This window comes from Falco peregrinus, chromosome 12, assembly GCF_023634155.1.
Source record: "Falco peregrinus isolate bFalPer1 chromosome 12, bFalPer1.pri, whole genome shotgun sequence".
Classification (NCBI taxonomy): Eukaryota; Metazoa; Chordata; class Aves; order Falconiformes; family Falconidae; genus Falco; species Falco peregrinus.
In genome coordinates, this window is record NC_073732.1 from 6,765,083 (window position 1) to 6,782,744 (window position 17,662).

General features: G+C 42.1%; 1 protein-coding gene and 1 long non-coding RNA gene across 14 annotated transcripts in view; one reads left to right on the forward strand and one right to left on the reverse strand.

The window, feature by feature from the left end:
- The window catches only part of PIK3CB (phosphatidylinositol-4,5-bisphosphate 3-kinase catalytic subunit beta), a 101,268-nt gene that overhangs the window by 66,050 nt on the left and 17,556 nt on the right, over positions 1 to 17,662 (reverse strand). For 2 of the 13 annotated variants that reach the window (XM_055816940.1, XM_027779518.2), the window contains 2 exons: positions 14,302 to 14,470; positions 8,667 to 8,723 (listed from right to left, as the gene is read on the reverse strand). The exons of 1 other annotated variant lie outside the window; for it this stretch is intronic. The gene's annotated coding sequence lies outside the window, so the exon portion shown is untranslated. Of the gene's footprint in view, positions 1 to 8,666; positions 8,724 to 12,433; positions 12,454 to 13,146; positions 13,286 to 14,301; positions 15,658 to 17,662 lie in introns of those variants that run through there. 10 more of the 13 variants (XM_027779521.2, XM_027779516.2, XM_027779520.2 and 7 more) reach the window with 8 other exon arrangements.
- Positions 13,459 to 14,513, forward strand: LOC129785372 (uncharacterized). The gene is made up of 2 exons (XR_008749355.1): positions 13,459 to 13,780; positions 14,008 to 14,513. It is a non-coding gene; the product is annotated as an uncharacterized LOC129785372 (long non-coding RNA).

The window sequence follows — 17,662 nt, forward strand, 5'->3', positions numbered from 1 at the left end:
TCTAGGTAATGAAACACTGCATTTTAATTTGCTCTTGCTCCTCTTTTCCCCCTTTCTCAGGTAGTGAGAATTCTATGGCCTCATGCTCCAGTGCTGAAAACTCAGGGTATTAGCAAAGAAGTTGCATGTTCTATGCCAGAACGTACAAATTCAGGTTCTCAGTGTGTGTATGGAAACCCTTCAAGAACCTCAACTGTGTTACAAAACAGAAAGGGAGAGTATCACTAGGGGAACGTGGAAGCAAGATGAGCAGTTAGAAGAAAGCAAGGGCAGCTGCGCTCCTGCTCCTACTAGCTGCTCAACAGCAAGCCTGATACGCATTTAAAAGGTGGGGGAAAACAAGGAAACTGAACAGAAAACTAATAGCAAGCCTGAATGAAAGTCTGGGCTTTTGGTTCAATTCTTACACTTCCTCTGAAACATTGAAATGACAGAAGCTTTATGATATCCCTATTCCTTCTAGTCCTTATGTATGAATTTAAGATTGGCGGTGCAATGGCCATCAGTGCACAGTTTACAATATAGAATGTACCTGGGAGTAATTTGGGAGCAAATTTTCTAATATAAAATTAAACAATGATATTCCCAGGTTGTAATATAACCTCTCACATTAATATCTATAGTTATAGCAACACTATTTCATCCCTTTAATTAACTACTTTTTCTTCAATATAATAAAAGCTGCAATCTGATACATATTGGTAGACCGCCTTCTTAAACGCGTCTTTACATAAAAGTTCCACAACCTTCTCAATCATCTGGTACATCCATTATTTAACAAGAAAAAGTGTGTGGTGATCAAAGATTTGTCTTCTTAGAGCTGATAATTCCTAGCATCACCAACAAATTTTATTTAAAAAAAAATCCCCCCCATATTAAGCTTAATTGTGTTTTTTCATTAAAGTCACTACGTATCAAGAACAGGAAGAATAACTCAACAAGTATGCAGCTACCCAGCTCTGCTCGTGGAAGTTTAGCTGGGGTTTGGGTGGGTATTTTGAGGTTTGGGGTGTTGTTTGGTTGTTGGGTGTTTTTCAGGAAAAAAAATATGTAAAAATATCAAGTGTAATTTCAGCATGACAATTCATAATACTGCATAATTTAAGAACCCTAAATCTGCACTACTCCCAGGCTAGGAGCAGGGGAGTATTTGATTTAAAAAGCAAAACAAACCAACCAACCACAAAAGACAACCTTCCTCTCATCAAATCAACAGTTCAAATCTGGATTTGGATCCAAAGACCAGGTTTGAATAGCATTCATGTGTTTTACATTGCCTTTAGACATATCGCCTAAAATTATAACACTTGATGTAAGAAACAAACCAACCAACCAACCCCGGTTTTCATCAGCTGCAATGCTCAACATGGTAATTTAGACTATATGACCTTTTTCAGCTTCCTTCATTAACGAAAAGGTTTCAGTACATTGAAGAACTCTCTTTTCTACAGGCTTATTTCTGGCAGAAGTAAAAGCTTTTTGTGGCATCAGGGAACAACGCAATGAGACATTTACCTCTATATGCTGAGAGGGAACAGAGCTAAGTACTACTAGAGTTGAAACTTCGCTCTAAGTGCCCTTTTGGGTGCATTGCCATGTGTATTCCCCTCAGCCAATTTTGCACAAAGAGTAGCAACAGCTATGACCCCGTGTGATAGCAGCACTGGCAGAGCACAGAAATACTTGGGGAATACGCTTCCTCCATAAAGAGAGCAATCTGCTTGGCAGATCTCTAACATAGATGAACGCCTTTTTACCCATAGTATTGTAGATGCCATGGTGAACAGAACTGCTCTAACCAGCTTCATTCTGTATTCAACATGTTCACATTGCAAAGCGATTCCTGACACGGAGATGAACCATGAACAGCAAGACGGACAATAAAATACAGCCGTCAGCCTTCTGTGTAACACCTCTTAAACCACAAAAGAGGAACCTGACAAAGGCTGGACTGAAAATCATACATTTTCTGATATTTTCCCAGGCAAGGTGTGGAAGGACTGAGGAGATGAGGAGCAGATGCATTCTGGAGAATGCTTTTATCCCCCTGCTACCACTGAATTACAAGATCAATATTTACATCAGCTTCTGGCAGCATGCACCTAAAAACAGCTCTTCTGATAAATGAGAATAAGCTCCTCCTCCTTCCACAGTGAACCACTAGAGACCTTGACAACCACTTCACATCAGAACAACTTTCTTTTGCATGTTGCTTCACCTGCAAATAACAGCAGTGATAGTATACAAGGTATATAAACCTGGGCACATAGAAGAGCACTGGAGCAGCATCATCTGTAGTTAAAAAAACTATTCTTAAAATCATGCCATAAAATCAGAAAGCAAAAAAGTGGCTCTTGCAAATGAAAGCAAAGGCTTTTTTTCAGTATTTCTCACCATCACCTCTGACAACAAAAGTGTGATTGGCCAAGGGGTGCAATCTTGAGTAAAGACTCAAAAAATACTTGCCTTAACTCCTTTCAAATTCTCTCCCATGATAAGCCAGAAAGAAAACAAAGGCCCTCTATAATCCTATTTTACTTCTCACAAGTAAATTACAGGAAAAAATAATACATCACAGAATAACAGAAAATTAAACAACACTGAGACAGTTTCATTTGCCAGCACATCCCAAAAAAATCTTTCTTCAGGTTAACTGTTAATCCCCAAACTGTAGAAGCTTGAGCTGAAAGTTTCAGGAAAGCTGCTCTTTCTGAAGACTTCTTACAGGAGGGGTCTGACCAATCTCACTGCCTGTTTTTCAAGCAAATCACCATTACACAGGCAGAAACACTTTATTACCCCACGAAGAAGTGTTAAAAACCAGTGTAAAAGTAGCATGCTACTTTCCTGGCCAACAAGCCCCAACTAAATTAACAATGAAGAAGGAACTTTTGGCATCAAGAGGGTGGAAAATTTTCATAATAACTGGTATATATTAGGTCTGGCTCTTTCGATCCATATTAGTATAGCACACATAGCCTGCACCTCTCGTTCTCATCAGCCAATAACCCCACAAGATCAGTCTTAAGCGGTGATACACCAGTATTTTAAAAACCATCAAGCAGTGATGGGAGGACCAAAGGAGCCACCAAATGCTGAAGGCCTCTTTAAATTCTGTACTTGCATGCAATAAAAGTTGACAAGTTACCAAACTACAAATCTGAAAATATAGCGACATGATTTCTGAAATTCACATTAAAAAAAGTAACTTGAGGACACTAAAATGATTAGCTGCAGTGATAGACTAAGGCAAGAATTGTTCTGCCTTCTCATAAAATTTACCTAGAAGTTAACTGCAATGGGAATATTAACTCAGAGAAAACAGCTATAAATAGAAGGGGGTTAATCATTCAAAGTTCTTTTCCCATGACAACAATACACTAAAGATTCTAACTTGCTAATCTTTTAATGTGATGCTTTGAAAATACTTTAGCAGCTGTACTACAGTCTGCTGCTACCTACTTTTTATGAGTAATTTCTCTTATTTCTTTTTTTAAAACACAGTAACGGAAATTTTCTTTCAACAGAAGCATTTTCACAGATACTAGGCAACACAAGGCTGTACATCAGCTGGGACGATTGTATGTGGCCATTTAAATGGATCTTTTTAAATGAGGCCACTTAAAAATACATTTGCTTTTTCTCCATCCTAATATAAAGCACATAAAACCTATCTGCTATTCATTTCAACAACCATAGCTGCTACAAAGTATTTTTCAATTAAGCATTTGCATTTATCCTGAATTAGCATAGAATCATAGATTTGTTTAGGTTGGAAAAGACCTTTAAGGTAATTGAGTCCAACTGTTAACCCAGCACTGCCAAGTCCACCACTAAACCACGTCCCTAAGCATGGCATCTACACATCTTTTAAATACCTCCAGGGATGACAGATGACATTATAGACATTCAATGACATAAACACAAAAGTTTATCCAGCAAAGACACCGATGAACGAAAAAGTAACCACCTCATCCCCAACACATAGATATATCATGATAATCAAACTTGGCTAAACTCAAACAGCAGTCGTGTGACACACTTGGAAACAGGATCTAATTATTAGAAATCCCCAGCCAGTGCTCTACCCACAGTACTTCTCACCCAAATAAATTAAGTTGAAGCTTTCAAGTTTAAGAAAATGGAGTAAAGGAAAAATAGAAGTTCTTTATTTAAAAAGCAGAAACAGATAAGGCCTTTTGTCATTCTGTGGTGAACAGCAAATCAAACAAAGTTTGTTGTAAACCAGCACATTTGCAGTGTCAGAAATTATAAAAGCATACAATATGCACATTCAGTTTCAAAAGATACGGAGCTCCTGCAAATCTTGATGAAAGCACTACAAATCAGACCAGAAATTAGGAGGAAAAGGCTTGACTGTGGCCTTAACATCACTTCTAACTTTAAAATTTCATCTTCACATTCTTGCAAATCTTGTTTTTACTGAAGAACTCAATTCCTATTTAATAACTTCTCCTTTTTATTGCAATACTTTATCGCTATTCTTAATCACTGTAGCTCTTCATACACCAGATTTATTTATAGCACTTAAAGGAAGCAGAATTTACTATAGTTATCAAAACAGACTGCCATATAAAAATAAACAATCTTTATGTACTTGTGCTATCAGAGCTCTAAGAACTTAGGCAGAGTCACATTTAGTAGTAGAAAATGGTACCCTAACACTTAAAACAACAATTCACTAAAGACAAATGCTTTTATTATTACTCAGATAAAAAAATAAAGTTAAATCATCAAGCTTTGTAAAACTTGACATAGCTAGAGATCACCTAATTCAAGGGTAAGCAATTATTTTTTTATTAAAAATATGACTTCCTTATATTATTTCCACTACTAGTAGACATAAAACAGTACTTCTGAAGCACTGGGGAAGTAAAATTGCTCCCAGGATAACAGCTTACCATATTCCATACAGTTTAATACACATCTTAATAGTGGTATCTCTTTTATCTTTTAATAACACTTGAAATTTTGCAATAGTTTATACATAGTTTGTAATAGTTTATGTCATAATAGATTTATTATTTAAAGAAAAGTTTAGTTATGTAGATGGATGCAGATTATCAGTATACTAGGAAGTATTTTTTAAAATATAAAAGGACTTTATCAAAAGCATTGTCTCTCTTACGTGGATATTAGAAAGAAGCTGAACAATACCTGCCTGCTGAGAATCAGTTCCTTCTTATTTTTATTATTAACAGCAGCAAGGAAATTCTCTTCTTTTGCTACCATGAGTTTCGGGCCAAAAATTAATGTATCATTTGCTGCTGACAACCTGCCAGACTAATGATGCTTTTCTTCACTCAAGAGGGTTCAGAAACTGCTACTCACTTTCCAGTCAGCATTTATTACAGATTCTGGAATACAGTCCTCCCATGAAACAAGACAGCTCCTCTCCACACCCACATACACATGACTCTTCACATTTAAATTACTACTAGAAGTAAATAATTCAAAATACTTCAACAGACACAGACAAGCATTCTTCACCTCCTGATATTATGGCTTAATCCTAATGTCATGGTGCACACGAAACTTCCATGCAAACCTGACATAAGAAAACTGAAAGAATAAAATCATAGAATTGTTTAGGTTGGAAAAGACAAAGGGCCCAACCATTAACCCAGCACTGCCAAGTCCACCACTAAACCATGTCCCTAAGTGCCACGTCTACATGTCATTCAAATTCCTCCAGGGATGGTGACTCAACCACTTCCCCGGGCAGCTCATTCCAATGCTTGACAACCCTTTCGGTGAAGAAATTTTTCCTAGTATCCAATCTCAATCTCCCCTGGCACAACTTGAGGCTGTTTTGTCTTGTCCTATCGCTTGTTACTTGGGAGAGAGACCAACATGCACCTCACTACAAACTCCCGCCAGGTACTTGCAAAGCTACATTTCCAACTTTATTTCCTACTAGGTTTGAACTCATTATTGCATTTCTTGTTCTTGCCGATTTCCATACATTAGTAACAGGACTTACATCCTACTGTGTCTCATTGATATCCAGCCATTTCATGTGCCTATATGGATACGACATACACATATACACACATATATCTATCTGTGGTTTACTGCTGTCTATATACCACCTACTAACTGTTCTTTGCCTAGAGGATCCCCAGTTATTACTCAGACAATCCTCCTTAAATATCTTCACAGATGTGTTGAGTTACATCCTTAGGAGGGCATATAGGTAACTAGACAGTAAATTCCAAGGTCCTCCTCTGTATCAGCTGAAACAAAAGCACCAAAGGCTGGAAATACAAACACTCCAAACCCACACGATTTTCAGAGCACCACACACAATGGAGAATCCCAAAGACTTTGGCTACCTTAGCAACACCCATTTAAGTCCAAAAGGGACCTAAAAAAATAAATAAATAAATAAAAAGAAACCATACAACATGCCAGCAGAAAACATACATTACTGCCAGCCATCTTTAAACACTGAAACATAGAGGATCCAAAAGCAGGTCACCCAGTATCACAATTCCCACCACACCAGCCCCTGCGCCTCCCCAGTATACCTCTAGCCTCAGACTGCTGAGCCCTTACCATAGCAGTCCACTCGTTTCCCAGTCTGGACATCATCTGTGACTACTGCTTCCCTTCCCTCCTACAGCTGTCACCAGAGTCCTTGCTTCTGCAGATTCCATTTTACAGAATATTACACTTTGTAAAGCATAAATTATTTCCAATACACCCCCTCACCACAGAACTCCACAGAGCACTGTAAGGAACGTTAACCTATGCCTCCGGGAACAGCACTCTAAAAAGACAGGACACTCAGAGTGAAGACTCACACTTGGTTAACACACAGGTCTTAGTTTCATTGTGGGTTGGGAGGGAAATAATGGGGGATCTGGGGAGAAGGAATAAGCCAAGAGCAGTAAATTTATTGATTGACTGCAAGAAGATGGAGGAGGGGAAAAAAGTAAAAACGCAGGAATACTGAAAGGTAGGCAAAGTGGAAAAAAGTACAGGAGTAAGGACCAAAGGGCTTTTCAAAACCAGAGGAATTTGAGGCATGAAGCCTATCAGGAAGGTGACACAATTTTTAAATAACATTTTATGTGTTTCTTTCTACCACATCAACTTTGTACTCAGCTTTGAGTTTCTACTGACAACATTTACCTTTGTTTACCTGGTTCTCTTCTGTGCGTACGTACCTGTGTGCATATACACAGACCACAGGTTAACTTACAGCCTTCTGGAGGGCACAGCACTACACCACTGACACAAACCATCATACTGTAGCACCCGAAAGCAGTCTTTCTGGGGGTTATTTGTAGTGACACAGATTTAATCAGTTTTCAAAACCACATATGCTGTAGATTATTCTGTTATTAACATTCTATGCTGATAAACGTCAAATTGTTAACTGACCCTAGCACATTTTGAAACATCACCTTTCAATCTCAGAAAATAAAATGATGCAACAACATCAAAATCCATCTCTCAAGCACCTTATTTACAAAAGATAAAAAAGGCATTGCTCAATACATAACTACCACAGGAACCTCAAGAACACTACAAATGTTACCAGTTACTCTATTTTTTAGAGATTTTTTACAAGATTCTCAAAACCATCTACCTACTCTGTTTTTAAAACTGCTTCTAGTACTCTGTAGCTGCATACAAGCACAAGTCTTCCATATTAAATCTGTCACAAAACCACTTGACAGCAGGGCTGTGAGCCTGTTGCCATCTCAGGTCAAGTCTTACAGAACACCATCTATTGCACATTCCACACAAAAGTTTTTAGGAACAACTGACTATTCTTATGCTTATTTTTTAAACATTTCATTGCCTTCTTAAAGATACCTTCTGTGCATTCAGACAACAAAGGACTCTCAGAAACACTGAATATCAGCAAACACTTCATAACAATACCACATCATAAAACCAAAGGCACACTATTATTTTTCATAAAAGTGACAACACAAAGCTGACAAACACTCCCATGACTTCCACAAAAACATTTATCTACCTCTATTAACCAAACAAGCTACTGCACACATGCTGCCAGTTGATGTGAACTCAAAACTTACATCATCTAACTCATCTCTGAATCCCCTCAGGTTTTTTTAATCCAGTGGATTAAAATAAAATAAACTGGGGGCAAGCGGAGGACAGGAATGACCCAAAGGGAGAGCAAACAGTGCAAGCTCCTAATGGACAAAAATGTTCATTGGTTCAAAATTAACACATGAACAAAAGCCTCTGCTCTGGATACAAGAAATCTGGGAACAAAAGCCTCAGAAGAACATTGTGAAAGGAAGTTTAAACTCTCCAGTCCAAACCTTAAGTAATCCCCAAAAGTGAACTTCAAAAGACAGTACCACGCAGACACTGATTACTTGGGTCTTGTAAAAACAAATTAGAAATCACAGGATGGTCGCCTCCTCCCCTCTTACATGTAAACTCATGCAAAGAAAGATACCATCACATACTGGCACAAAAATTAAACCCACAACGCAATTTTTTTTTCCATTACAGGGCATATCTTTCCCATTCAATCATCATCGTTTCCCGAAGAAGAAAAAAAAAGTGTATTTATACAGCTTTTTTTAATGTGCAATATTCACAATACTTCATGATCTCTTAGAAGTACTTTATTTTTAGAGGCAGATCTATCCCACCTGGTCAACTCAGTCCACCGCTGCCCCAAGGAACTGTACCTCACTTCTTCAAATTTTCTGTTTTAAAAAAGAAGGAAAAAATAAAGTGAAGTAGTAAAAAATCTGGGGTTCGTTCATTTACTTAACATGGGAAGTAAAACAGTTCAGTATTACAGCAACAGAGAGAGTTAAGTTACACAAACATAAAACTATAGACACTGATATATACGATGGAGCTCCTGTAAGATATTTTGATGCAGAATTCACAGAGCTATTCTAAAAATCAGAGTAACTACTGCAAATAGCAGCAAAATATTCAGGAAACAAAAGAGCACTCCTTAAATTGAGCTTCATAATGGAATGCAACAGCACCTATCAAAAACATGCAAGTTTGACAATTTTGAAAGAAACAAAAGCAAGCTGTGAGTAGCAAATTTGTATTAATTATATTTTGCATCAAGAGAAAAATTATAGTACTCATAATTCTTTTGTTCTTTTTAAAGTAAATACAAAAAAGTATTTCTATATATCTAGATTTAGTTCCAAAGATACAAAATTACTCCTGAGTTCAATTAATTCACAATTTTAAGTCAAGAGTGTCTAAGGTAAGAAACTGAATAATCAGAGTTCTCAGAGCTGCCCTCTCCCTGGTTGGTTTGTTTGGGTTTTTCCCCTCCCTTCTCTTTTTAATACAAGTGAAAAAGATTTGGGGCATTTCCCGCCCCCATGGCCAACAGCCAAAGCTCTGAAGTGGAAGTAGCAAAGATGGTACCTGAGGACAGTCTGGGTTCTCTATTTGCGCACAACCAAATCTACAAAAGGCTGTATTTTGTAGCACACTAGCAATTAAACTTTGGCTACCTAAAACTGCCAAAACCAAAACAAATAAACAATGTGCATGCCCCAGCCCCCCCCAAAAAATCATCAGTGGCAGACAGTATAATTGCTCCAATCCTACTTTTCCAAGGAAGCTTTTTTTGACACATCAGTGTCACTATTTGTTTCTTTAATCTTCTGAAGCCAGTATGTAAATTCAATTATTTTGGTAGCTACATATCCACAAGCATTTGCACATGAAGGCCTCACTCTGCAGCTCTAATACATGTAAATGAAACCCCATTCCTGAAGTTACTTCCACCAAGGCTGAGATACAAAAATTTACCCATGTAAATTTGACAGATTGTAATACAGATTGGTCAATGTTGCACATAACTAACCGGTACTTCAGGTATTATACAAATACAATACATGTAACCTTAACCTTGCAGAATCTCAGATTTGTGATTTTTGACAGAACCATCTTACCTGCTGTTAACTCTGGACCCTAAGTATACACCTCAACAACCTGAAGCAAAACCGGCTGCTGACAAGTTACTACTGTGATTTCTAAGAATTAATTTTTAAAAACCCCTTACATTTCTAATGCATGATAATTTCTACCACCAGATAGCATTCAGTTACCAAAACAAAACACACTGAAAGTTTCACATGCTGAGTGATTGTGAGGAGTAACAGCACTGCCACAAAACAAAGTGTTTAATGAACTCAGATGCTGAAACTGAACTTTTTTTAGCCCTCCATGATTCAAAGTCCTCATTTTCTGAGGCAAATAACCGAGATGTAGTACGCAACACCGTGTCAATGCTCCAAGGGTATCAGTTTGAGTACAAACACGCATTTACTAAAAAAAAAAACCTAAACAAGCAAGCTCTTCTATGTAATTTTTTTAAATAGTACTTATTTCAGATTTTTTGCTCCTGGACTGCTTTCACAGAGACTGCCAGCTGTGAAGAAGGGTTAACTTCATAACTTAATGGTCTGCTGCTACCAAGTGTGGCAATTCAGAAAGCCCACCTCAAACCGAAGCAACCCTATGGACTTTGCATAAAATACAATGCGCCACATTCCACTGCCCAACAACCCAAGTATTTATTTTCAGATAAGTTAACTGGTGGCACCTTTTCAAGAACCAAGGGCAAAGCTTCCATATGTATCTCTAGATCTATGAAAAAACACTGAAGCTACTTGAGCTCTGTGGCTCTTGTCACTGAAACACAATACCAACTTACCAGCTGAACAGCCAAAACACGAGCATGCATTTCCACCCGAGTTCTAAATTACAACGGTTAGTATTTTTCCTGTAGCCTTCTTGTACATATAACATTACGACGGCTTGCATTTTTACTGGATTTTGGTTTTAAATTTCACATTTGCAAAACAGAACATATTGCAGTCAGTTGCGAACTTTTAAAAAAGCGTGCACATTTCACAAGCCTATTGACTCTACCTTCAACTTCCAAGAAAGTGAAAGGAGTTGTAGAGTAGAAGAGGCAGGATACATTCTCTCTTTACTGTATCACAAGAATCAAAGAATTTATTTTTTTTTTTAAGAAGGCTTTCCTACACTAGAATTTGGAGTTCTGCCAAGTCTACAGACAATTGGAGAACTGGTGAATTTATGACAACAGATATTCCAAGGAAGTGAAACCTGATTTAACGGAAGTGAATTTTATTCAAAAAAAACATGTATTTAAATGGCATCAACAAAAATGTTTTAAGACCACATATGAAGGAAGCTCCTTTTAAAAAACTTTTTCAAAAACTTTGACTTACAAGCTGAAACCCCACCCAAACATGTTTCCAAATCAATCCACAACAAAACATTTTTAACATTACCAATATCCCTAACATTATTTTTTAAAAGGCTAAAAAAAAAAAACCAGTTACCAAAGAATTTCTGTTCAATAAACCTTTTCTTCCTCTCACTTGTCTGGGAAGCGCTGCTTGCTGGCATGAAACTTCCCAAGTCTGGAAAACCATCAGTCTGAACTGAAGCTTCTAGATGGAAGTTTCCAAGTGACCTGGTGATTTGATTCCCCAGCCACCTTAATGCATTCCACTAGGCTTCACAACGCTTCAGCAAGTGCATGGATATTCAGTATTTCTTTATATGCAATTTTCCTAAAAGCAAGTGTATTATAAAGTTTTATTTTGCCTTTTAATTAACCTTTGAAGACCTATAGTTGTGGGAGTCCCTGGACAATACTGCAAACCACAGGCTGATCGAATTTCTAAGACACCCTTCATGTATTCACATAACTTGAAATGCTAAACTACAGTCCTGAAAACATAAATGGTGTGTTACTGGGGTCTCTAGTAATGCCCAGCTTCAAAAACTTCCTTAAGCCTGAATAAAGTTCAGTATCAACAGCATAACAGCAGTGTTGACTTAAGAGAGTGCACAACATTTGCTTTGGCTACAGCCGTCAGTTCCAAATGAACAAAACTCATCAACCTATCTGGTGACAAGAAAAGTCTGTAAACGCAGAAAGCTCTGGGAGGAAAAAAAAAAAAAAAAAGAAAAAAACCAAACTGAAAGCTTTCTTGATTTTGGAAGGTATCCAACACCAGTCTGTAAGCACACATGCGTTGGAGCTAGACAAACCAGCGATTCTGGCACAAAAAGTTTCCGATTCTCTTTTAGGAACTCTTTGAGACTAATGAAGATTGATTCCCCCCTAACACAGACACAGGTCCCTCATCTGGGGAAGGGTTTAGCTGTCCCTTTGGAAAGCACACGATGACAGCTGCCTGCCAAGGCGGCTCCGCGCTGCCCCTGGGCTGCAGGGACGGCGCAGCGGGCTGGAGCCTCCGCTCTCGGGCGCGCTGCCTCGCCGCGGACATTCCTGCGGTTCGGGAGGAAAACAGGGCTCGAAACTTGGCTGAAAACAGCCAGGAGTAAATGCAAACGTCACAAAGATCACAAAGCTATCGCTAAGAGCTCTCACCTCGGAAAAAGAAACGTAAAGATCGCCAGGCACAGCGCAGGGACCCAGCCTACCCGGGGAAGCCCCTCGGAGGGGCACCGCGGGCCCGCCGAGCCCTGCCAGGTGCCGCCGGGCCGGGCCGCGCGGGGGGCCCCGCGGGGCTCTGACAAGGGGACACAGCCCGCACCCGACCCGCGGGGCCCAGGGGCCGCCCTGCGAGCCGCCCGCCGCCCGCCCGGCCAGCCCCGGCCCATCGCCTGCCGAGCCCCGGGGTCGCGCCGGCCACTTGTTGCGGTGGCCGCTCCCGCCGCGCACTCTGCGCAGCGCCGGCGGGCGGCAGGGCGGCACAAAGGCTCCCGCCCGCTCCGCCGAGGCGGCCGGTGACCGGAGCGCGGCCCCCGCCGCCCCCGGCCCCTCGCCCCTCTCCGCTGACAGAACGGCCGCCCCTGCCGGGCCCTTCCCCCGCGCCGGGGAGCGGGCAGAGCCTCCCGCCCCGTTGAGCAACTGCCCGTGTCGCAACGGGCGGCAGCCGAGAAGTACCCTCTTCCTGCGGGGCTCGGCGCCGCGGGGCGGGGAGGGACCAAACCGGGCCGCCGCCGCTGGCCGAGGGGAAGCCCCGCCGCACCCCCCATCGCCACGCAGCCCCGCCCGCCCCGTCGCGTCCCCCTCAGAGCGCGGCGCGCACGCCGCGGCACCACCAGCTCGGGCCGCCCAACGCGCCCGCGCACACCCACCTGCCCGGGCAGCGGTCGCCGCCGTCCCCTGCGCCGTCCCGTGCGCCGCCCCCAGCCAGAGCGGCGGCGCCGGCGCCAGCGGGGACCCGCTCCCTCACGCCGCCACCGGCCACGGCCGCGCCGCGCGCTGCCGCCTCCTCCGCCGGCTCTCCGCGGGGGGGTGCCGCGCGTTACCTAGGCAATAGCTTCGCCCCCCACCCCCGGGTCTCGCCCCGCCCCCTCGCCGCGGGCCGCCAACCCGAGTGCGGCTTTCGGTATCAAATCGCGGGCGGCGGCCAATCGCGCCGCGCGGCCCCGCCCCCTGGCCCGCGAGGGGCCCTGCCCCGGGCACCCGCTGCGCCTCTGGCCAGTGGCCCGTCCCGCCGTGCGCTCTAGGGGCCGTGCCGCGGAGCGCCGCCAGCGGGGCCCGGCCGGCTGCCGCCCAGCCCCGCCGGTTGACGAGCTGCCTGTGCGCACAGGAGCGGCGGTGGGAAGGCAGCAGCGTGGCCCGCGGCCTCTGTGCTGCGCCCTCGCGGGGAGGCCTCGGCGCTGAGCTGTCGGGAGTGACTGCAGCGAAACCAGCACGCGTGAAAAACAGGCGGGTTTCCAGGGGTTAAAAGTAGCAATCAAGGAAAAGGAAGGCGGAATGTAACCGGTAACGAAGCCACTGACTTTGGGGTGCAGCTGGCCCCGCCCCCCCCCCCCCCCCCCCCGGCTGAAACCAGCAGCGTCCCCACCGCCCGTGAGGGAACGGGGCCCAGCGCCCCATCCCTGCCCGCGCTCCGGGGGACTGTGATCACGTTATGCCTATTTTAACATCCCTCTGCTAATAATCCTGCTGTGTTATTACTCTTGTCTATTGTACTCTGTTCCTTTTCCCAGTTATTCCAGTTCTGACAATAGAAAGATGGATAGATCTACTTCCTCATCAACTTCATCTGCCTGCCGATTCTCAAGGCACTAAAAATTCATTAAATTTGAATTAGACAACATCTAGAGAATATTTAGCTGTTTGTTCCGAACAACTACAACGTGGACTGACTGGATCCGTGGGAAGGACAGCTATCTCCCCACTTACTTCAGCAAATGGGATTTTTTCAGGAACGGTGAGCACGGGATAGAGCATCTAGGCAAATCTCAGTGGAAGGGCAGAAGTTAATGAGAAACCTTGCCTACCGCCAGTTGCCTCCACAGCCCGCCTGTTGCCTGTTTCAATTAACAGCTCGCCTTCCTGCTTTTAGCCAGTTCTTTTAAGGCCACTCAGTACTACAGGCATTGTTGCTGAACGTCATGCTGCTGCTTCATACCGCAGGAGTGTGGTAACTTCACTTGATTTCCCTTATTCCTGGAAAAAAAATAAAAATAAAGCCAATCGATTTCAAACGAAAGTAACCGGTTTCTCAGGCAAGCGTACGGATCATGCAAAGACAGTATCATCTCTGTGGATCATGTCCTATATAGTGAAGTTCAGTTCAACACATTGAACTACTTGTCTCTTTTTGTTTAGAGTTTATTGCTACTGAAATATATATATATGAAAAAATAAGGTATTAATGAAATCCAGTAGTGCAAAAAGACCCAGATATGTAACTTTTCAAACCATCCTAATACTTGTGGGTTTGACATTAAATATTCCAGATAGTCTGGGCCTAGACATTCAAGCCTTGGCTTGCTAGGTGGCCTCACTGATGACAAATGTGTCTGTGCCTGGAAAGGCTAGATAATGGGTTTGTTTTTAGAAAAAGAGGTACTGACTCTGGATCTTGCAACATTATGTTGCTGTTCTACTAGATCCAGTGCAGTCTTTGTGAAGTGTAGGTTAACTATGATGTGAGTGATTTACTAGACAGAGCAGAGGGCTACAATCCAGAAACTTGAAAATCTGTCTGTGTTGCCATCTTTTCAATTTAATAGTGATACTTTGAAGTGTCTGTCATGCATAAAGCCCCAAGCGCTTAAAAATTGTCTTGTATAAACAACTTCTGCTATATCTATGAATGCACTTCAACAAAATCTGCCCACACAGAGTTTTCCTGTAGGGTTGTAATCCCTGGCTTCAAACTTCCTTTCCATTTTGTGTCTTAATGCCTGCAACAACAATATCAGTATTTAGCAGTGGAAGTAAAGAGATCTCAATCAGTAGTTATCAAGATACTTCATATTATAGTTGACCCACTTGCATGATATATTCATGTTCTTGTCACACATGGAGTTACTATGGACAGTGTGTGCAATAGGGATAAGGAACTTGTCCTGAAACATCTTCAATGTTTTGATACCTACGTGGCAATGAAAAAAAACCAACAGACTTTAGATAAAATTTTAATTTTCAATTTCCTTATCTTTAGATTCTCTTCCTACCTCCCTTCACAAAACAACCAATGTTCTATTATTCTCTCTCCCCCCTCCTCCCCCGGCTATTGTTACATGTGTTCTCAGTGTAACAAAAGGGTTTTGTCTAAAAAGGCTGTAAGGCTGTATCTGAGTCATGTCTTTGCATGTGAAACAGCTGTACACCTAGGGCACATTCTTGGTCACTTGAAAATGTGTCATTTTCAGCATTCTGGGTTTACATTATTTCAGCCCTGTGTCACTGCAGTGATCAGAAGAAAGGAACTAACGCTCAAGTTGTCTGCGTATCTGCAGACATCACAGAACTGTGGCAGCAGACCTGGACAGAGGGAGAAAGAAAATTCAAGTGAAATGCCACATGAAGGATGTTTGGCCTAAAATAGAAAAAGCTGGTCTGAGAAAAATTAAAGTTAGTAAATCTAAAACACAGTGATCCAGAGCACAGCTGAATACTGGGGAGGAGATACTTAGAAATCATTTATTACAAAATGTAAATGTTCGTAGCAACTTGCTAGTGTCTGATACAGTGATACAATGGCAACATCTACAAACCAAATCAGCTTGGAGTAGTTAATGCACAGGAATGTTTTGTGGTGAATACAAAATAAGATGAGAATCTCTCATGAGTCTTTCTTTTCTTTCTTAAAAAAAAAAAAAATACATGAAAACTGTGTGAGCAATGGTAGAAAGAAGAATGGCCACTTTACACCATGCAGTCATTCCTTTGTCAGCACGCTGCCTACTGTCATCCGAATAAAAGGCTTTAGAACATCTTGTGTATGAAAAATAACATGACAGCCTCCTAAGCAGTCACTAAAGGAAAGCCGGTTTGGATTATAACTTTCAAAAAATAGCTTATCTAGAATTAACAAAACTTTCATCTTCACATAGATGAAGAAGTCCCTCCTTTATCTGTACTAGAAGAAAAAAAATGTCCCATTGCCTAAGGTGTCAGTTGTTACCATTTGGGGGACAGAATCGCTGGTTAGTCACTGAAATTTAAGAGGTGTTAATAAGCAAGCAAATATTTTTGACGTGACTATTTCAAGCCAACATGTTTAGAAAAAATAAACCACAAGAATCAGGTTATACCTCAAAGTTGTATTTCATCTCCTAAAAAGGAATCACTAAGAGATTCCCAAGGAATTTTGTTTGTTAAAAATACATTTACTAAGTCTATACATGATTTCAGGCATTAGGTTAAAATACTACAACATACATGAATGATATGACAGAGAAGATATGGTATGCAGACAGCATGACACTACAACAGTCTCAGCTGATAAATAGAAGCTGGCCTGCTGGACTGGACCTTCCCCATCTCTGCAGATGTTAGACCAAGCTGTGAAAGTAAAGCTGGCCACTGCCATTAGGGCCTCTCAAGGTGCACTGATAAAGTGCTAATGGCATGGTGAAAAAAGCGGTGTGTCACTCTGGCTCAATTTTGTAAACATAACGTTCCCTTAAACGTGTCCTGTACAGTGTGTTGGTCTCTCTTCCTGCGCTTGCACCAGCATGTGTGTCTATAATAAGCTTCTCTTTGTTTCCCACACTGACTCCGGTGAAGGGGGAGGCAGCAGCAAATAATGGACTGAGTGACATTCAGTACCAGACTGCAAATGCAGATGTCAGACAAAACGGATGCTGAATTTGGCTAATGAAGCTACAGCCTGCAGCAAGAACAAGCAGCTTTTAACAGTGCTTTGCTAAACCGAGTGATTTGGTATGCGTAAAATTCAGTGGAAAAGTTCTCTGAGAACTTACGGCATACGTACAGGAGCCAGAGAGGCAAACCTGTTATCTACAGCAGCAGCTCAAACAGCCAGCAGCACTGATACCCAAATATTCAGCACCCTGCCACTTCACTGTTCCGTTCCCCCTACTGAATTTGGTGTCTGAGGCCTCTCGTTTTAAAATGTTAAGCCTAACGTAAATGACGTAACGCCACTTGGAATAGAGGGCCTCTTCCTCAGCCTCCCTGACCTCCGCTGCCCGTTGCACACACCAGCAGTACCAGCACGTCAGCTGATTCACCAGTCAGGGCAGAGAGAGCCCCGCTGCTGCGCATGAGTGGGCTGAGCTCCTTCCCCTTTTCCCTGCTCAGGCAAGCTGTGTGAGTGGCATGCAGCAGCAGGGCCATGCTGAAGAGAGGCCTTAACTGACCAAAGCTCTCCTTCTGGAGCAC